This window comes from Triticum urartu, chromosome 2 (genome assembly GCF_003073215.2).
Source record: "Triticum urartu cultivar G1812 chromosome 2, Tu2.1, whole genome shotgun sequence".
Lineage (NCBI taxonomy): Eukaryota > Viridiplantae > Streptophyta > Magnoliopsida > Poales > Poaceae > Triticum > Triticum urartu.
Window position 1 is genome coordinate 193,540,595 of NC_053023.1, and position 6,631 is coordinate 193,547,225.

Here is a 6,631-nt window from a genome sequence, read left to right on the forward strand (position 1 = left end):
ACCAATCTACAGTGGCTGAGTGGGCACAGATCATTAATGCCCCAGAGGAGCAAGATGAGGACTTGGATATCTATGCCAAGAAAAAGATGGACCACAACTCCATGTCCAACATGTACAAGGAGATTCCGAATGAGGCACTTGACACGTTCAAATTTGGCTCAGTGCATTATCTGCTATCAGGACTGCCTACGATCAACTGGATCCTTAGGCACACCCTTCTGCCCAAGTCTGGAGATCACAAGATGATCAGAGGCCATGCTATCAACTTGCTACATGTGTTTGATGTGCCTCAGAAATTCAAAGTCATGAGCCTCATAGTGGAAACAATCAAAAGGACTGCGGCAGATCAGAAGAGGAGCTGCGGATATGCCCCTCAGATTCAGGAGCTCATCAACTCCAAGATGGGCACGGGCGTATATTTGTTGGATAAGGAACACCTGCCCATCCGTCCAGATTTCGAGGACAATGAAGTTGTCATGACTGAGAACGATCCATCATCTGCCCAAGCATTTGCAAAGAAGGAGAAGGCGAGGAAGGAGAAAGCTGCCAGGATGCCTACTCAAGCGGAGGCATCTGATTACTTCCTGAAAACCAAACAAGAGCAGCTTGGTTACTTGATTGCATCCACGCTGAGGATTGAGCAAAGTCTGGCCACCCTCACTAAGAACCAGCAGAGCCTAGAGAGAATCATGGAACAGAAGTTCTATGACTTGGATGTCAAGGTAACAGAGATCAGACTGCAGTGGAGCAGCTCCAGGAGGACATGAATGAGAGGAGAGGCAGGACCACGACTGATGCTTTTGCGAGAGTGCCACGAGGCCCGAGGTCGTCTGCACTGCCAGTTGCTGACACCAGAGCTACAACCTCAGCACCAGCCACAGCCTCAGCTCCACCAGCTCCAGCATCCACTTCAGCCTCGACTCCGACCACGTCTACCGAAGGCTTCGTCCTTGGAGTGCTCCGGACTCCACCACCACCTGAAGATCAAGCCTGAGCGTCGATCTAGTGCTATGCATTTTCTAGGAACTTTTTGGTAACTTGTTGCCAAAGGGGGAGAAGATGTATAGATCATAGGCTTCGAGAGAGAGAGAGAGAGTGTTGCTTTTCTCTCTTGCTTTATTTGGTGGTTTTTCGAACTTTGTTTGCTTGTGTGTGAGATACTACGTCCTTATGCCTGTGAGGCATCGATGATCATGTGTTTGATCATAAGCTACACTTAATGTTTGCTTAATGCTTGCTTAAATATTATCATTCTATCTATCGTTTGTGATCATTCACTATTCTTGGTGATGAGTGCATGTATTTCAATTTTATCATTTTGAGCGCTCCACCAAGATGTATGTGACATGGAAGAGGAACCCATGACTCTAACTCTTTGTGCATTTGCAGTCCAAAGCAAATTTTAAATATGCACAAATTTAGGGGGAGCTCTTACTTATCACATACTTCTCAAAGCGACGATATATTTCATGCTTATTATCATTTGTCGAAGCTTTGATCTATATGTTGTCATCAATTACCAAAAAGGGGGAGATTGAAAGTGCAACTATCCCTAGGTGGTTTTGGTAATTCATAACAACATATAGCTCATTGAGCTAATACTATTCCAAGATAATTATTTCAGGAAAGCTCAATGATTGGCATGGCATGGATGTGAAAGTGGAACCATCAAAATGCTAAGGACAAAGGATTGGCTCAAGCTCAAAAGCTCAAGACTCTTCATTTTATATTTTAGTGATCCAAGATCACATTGAGTCTTTAGGAAAAGCCAATACTATTAAGGAGGGATGAGGTGTTGCTTAATGAGCCTCTTGCTTCATGTGCTTAGTGATATGCTCCAAAACCCTCAACTACTTTCCCATATCCACATTTGACCTAAACCCTAAGCCAAACTCGGTCCTACCGATTCTTCCTATCCGGCGCCATCGAGTTTCACTTGTCATTAGCCAGTGCCAAACCCTAGCAATTTGGTTCTACCGATAAGGATCTCGGTCTCACCGAGATGGGGTTGCAAACTCTCTGTTTCCCTTTCGTAACTTTTCGGTCCCACCGAAAGAGTGAATCGGTCCCACCGAGATTGCAATGTAAACTCAGTGTTTCCCCTTTGTAACTTTTCGGTCTCACCGAGTTCCACTCGGTCTCACCGAAAGAGCAAATCGGTCCCACCGATTTTGCCTGACCAACTCTCTAGTTAGCTAATTACCAAATTCGGTCTCACCGAGTTTGTGTAATCGGTCTCACTGAGATTACGTTATGCCCAAACCCTAACCGAATTGGTCCTACCGAGTTGCATGTCAGTCCCACCGAAATTCCTAACGGTCACTAGGTTTACTATTTTGGTTAGACCGAGTTTTCTGATTCGGTCCCACCGAGATTGGTAAATTGTGTGTAACGGTTGGATTTTGTGTGGAGGCTATATATACCCCTCCACCTCTTTCTCATTCAAAGTGAGAGCCATCAGAACACACACATCATTCCAACTCATATGTTCTGAGAGAGAACCACCTACTCATGTGTTGAGACCAAGACATTCCATTCCTACCATATGAATCTTGATCTCTAGCCTTCCCAAGTTGCTTTCCACTCAAATCTTCTTTCCACCAAATCCAAATCCTATGAGAGAGAGTTGAGTGTTGGGGAGACTATCATTTGAAGCACAAGAGCAAGGAGTTCATTACCTACACACAATTTGTTACTTCTTGGAGAGTGGTGTCTCCTAGATTGGCTAGGTGTCACTTGGGAGCCTCCGACAAGATTGTGGAGTTGAACCAAGGAGTTTGTAAGGGCAAGGAGATCGCCTACTTCGTGAAGATCTACCGCTAGTGACGCAAGTCCTTCATGGGCGATGGCCATGGTGGGATAGACAAGGTTGCTTCTTCGTGGACCCTTTGTGGGTGGTTGCTTCTTCGTGGACCCTTCATGGGTGGAGCCCTGTGTGGACTTGCGCAACCGTTGCCCTTGGGTGGTGCCCTGTGTGGACTTGCGCAACCGTTACCCTTTGTGGGTTGAAGTCTCCATCAACGTGGATGTAGGATAGCACCACCTATTCGAACCACGGGAAAAACATCCGTGTCTCCAATAGCGTTTGAATTCTCCAAACCCTTCCCTTTACATTCTCGCAAGTTGCATGCTTTACTTTCCGCTGCCTATAAACTCTTTGCATGCTTGCTTGAATTATGTTATGATTGCTTGACTTGTCCTAAATTACCTAAAATCTGCCAAGAACTAAAATTGGGAAAAGGTTAAGTTTTTATTTGGTCAAGTAGTCTAATCACCCCCCTCTAGACATACTTTCGATCCTACAGCTGGTCGGGTCCGCCAACCACACGACGAACTCCGGCAGCACCTCCACCGAGCAAAAGCGTGTCCTGGGGGCCTCGCGGCCACGACGTGCCTCCCATCGGCAACCGGGCGCTCATCACCATGTAGGGAACCGCCTCCATGGCCACCGGAAGCCACTACGGGGACCGCGGGGTGCTTGCGAGGGCGGCCCCGGCCGCGCTTGGTCGGTGGGGAGTCTGGCCCTGCCGGATGAGCTTTTCCTTTCTCCGCAGCCGAGAATCTCTTCGGCGGAGCCATGGGAATGGCGAGTAGCCAAGAAGAAGAAAAGGAGTAGCAGGAAGGGATACGCTAACGAGGCTCCCACAGTCCCGTACTTATAGCTGGAGAAGGCCAACCGCCGACCACCACGATCGCAGGTAATCATGACCCATTTCTCTGCATGTAGGGACTTGCCAAGTCGTGCGGTTGCCGAGGCGTCATGGGGAAGCGCATACGCCCACGACCAATCTGTCGCCACGCGGTGCCCAAGGCCACAGGCTATTGGGGCCCGCGGCGCTTCGCGCATGCCCCTTCGCTTCTTTGCTAGGCCCAGCCCGGGCGCGCCTCGGGCCCGGGGGCTACTGTCGGCGTTCTGCAAATGGGGGTCCCCAGACTTGCCTGCCTGCGGCCTGCGGCGTGGCTCGAGTGGGGGCCCAGTGCGGCCCGGCTTCATCAGCTCAAACTCAAGACCCGCGCGAGGGGCCAAGCCCTACGGGGCGGACGACAGGAAGCTTCCTCAGGAGCAACCTCATTAGGCAGGCTCACAAGGAGGCGGAGAGATCAAGGCAGGGGCACCTCACGAGGAGCCCGTGACGCAAGCCATGACGATCGAGATCAAGCGGGCGCCAGGCGGGCACTGGCCTGTGCAGTGTCCTTGTTTCCGCTTCGGTGCAAAGGGAACAAGCACAGTCCATGGCATCAGGCAAAGGTTACCATTCTGATGCAACGAGACCAAGACCAGCAGAGCGGCAGGACGGAGGTCATCGTGGAGCCCAAGACGGCGTCATCACCAGTGCTTTTGGCAGCCGAAGACCACCTTTGGTTAGGATAACTTGTACTAGATGTTCCCCTTCAAAATGGCCAATTGTTGGCGCCCTTCCCGCTCACATTTTGGGAAGAGGAAGAGGGCCTCTATAAGTAGGAATAGCCACCATAGAGGGAAGGGGATACAGACCAAGTAGAACATACCACACCAGCTCAAGAACACCTCTCGCGAGGCCGTTCTTCCCACTGTATTGTTCATCATCAGCCCCTGAGGCAATCCACCACACACTGGAGTAGGATATTACACCACATCGGTGGCCCAAACCAGTATAAACCTCGTGTCCCCTGTGTGTTCTTCTTTCCAGCCTAGATTTCTTACGATCCATAGAAGTGCGAGTCGGTAGTGGAAAGTTCTCCATGCGCACCCCAGAGTTCGAACCTTAAGGGTCTGCCGGAACCCAGAATCCGACAGCGAGGTTTGAGTCCCGACGCACCTCCAGGCGTTGAATGCTCATGGAAACTGCCATCCGGAGACCGTGTAACAGGGCCTCATATTCGGCTGCGTTATTGGAGTCTATATATAGTATTTGGAGTACGTATTGCACTGTATCTCCGGTGGGGGACGTCAGGACAACGCCAGCCCCCAGACCAGCCAGCATTTTAGAGCCATCGAAGTGCATGATCCAATTGGAGTATGCGCCGTACTCTTTAGGGAGTTCGGCTTCTGTCCATTCGGTTACGAAATCGGCCAGTACTTGCGACTTAATGGCTCGCCATGGTTTATATGTTATGTCGAACGGGAGGAGCTCGATAGTCGATAGCCCATTTGGAAATCCGGCCCGTGGCATCACGGTTGTTTATTATGTAGTTGAGTGGTACTTCGGAGGCCATCGTAATTGAACACTCTTGAAAGTAGTGTCGTAATTTCCGGGATACCACGAATACTGCGTATGCTATCTTTTGATAATGTGGGTACCGTGATTTGCATGGAGTGAGGACGGTGGATACATAATATACTGGCTTTTGAAGCGGGAATTTATGTCCGTCCGTCTCTCGTTCGACGACGAGCACTGCGCTTACAACTTGGTGAGTTGCCGCTATATATAACAACATTGGTTCGCCGACATTTGGTGCGGCTAAGACTGGGTTGGTGGCCAGGATGGCTTTTATTTCTTCCAATCCGGCCGTGGCTGCGTCCGGCAACTCGAAGTGTTTGGTGCGCCGAAGAAGGCGATAAAGGGGGAGTGCCTTTTCTCCTAATCGGGAGATAAAGCGGCTTAATGCCGCCACACATCCAGTTAACTTCTGGATTTGCTTGAGGTCAGTTGGGATAGTCAACTGTGACAGAGCCCAGGAAGACTGTTAATACTGTATTGTTATCCACGGGAAGGTGCTCTGAGGTATTTTGGATGAGGAGATCCTCACCGCTCTTGGCCACCTGCCGGAGTACCCAACATGCTCTAAGGCTGTGTGTTGATATGGTATCTACTGTACTATGAATTTTGCAGGGCCCGTTGAGCCATCCCTCTAATACGGTTCCATGCCCTGTAGTGTGCTTTTGCTTCTTTGTAATTGAGTCGGGCGACTTATGAGAGTGCCCCCTTTTAGTTCGGACTGGGGGTTTCGTCAGAGCCAGATTATCCCAAAATTTTGTTTGGGTTTTCCAGGCGCTTTCCATCGCGCAGTAGTTCCGTACTATGGCCACCAAGTCAGCTAAGTGTGCTATGTCATGGTGACTTATGGCGTTGAGTATTCCCTTGTCCGTGCAATTGTTGCAAAAGAACGAAATTGTGTCTTCCTCGCGACAGTCCTTGACCTTGTTCATTACAAGGAGGAATCTGGCCTAATAGTGATGTACTATTTCTTGGGGCTCTTGCCTAATGTGGGAAAGATCGTTTGTATCTAGGTGGGTGGGTGGATTTAAGTCCAGACCTTGACCCAATCTGAGACCACGGGGCAGGGGAGTTTCCAATCTTGGAAGTTCGGGCTCCGGGATGTTGCCCCGCAGGTTCGATATGCGGCCTGATTCTAGGTTCAGGGTTAGGGCGATGTGCTCCCATAAGCGGGTATCCGGCTCAGAGAGCTCGAGAATCCGGACATAGTTCGTCCTCAGGATAGAGGGAGAATCGCTACATCGCTCCTCCACCACCGCTATCTGATGGGTGACCGGCGGAGAGTTAATCTCCCTTTGGTCGGGTTTAAGCCCAATCCGATCGTAGTCCGTAGCGACTCCCACAGCGGCGATGCAATCCAAGAGCTCGTTCAAAGAGGAGAGCTCCATTGGATCCATCTGCTCGGTGAATTTTGAGCCGATGTGGAGGCTATT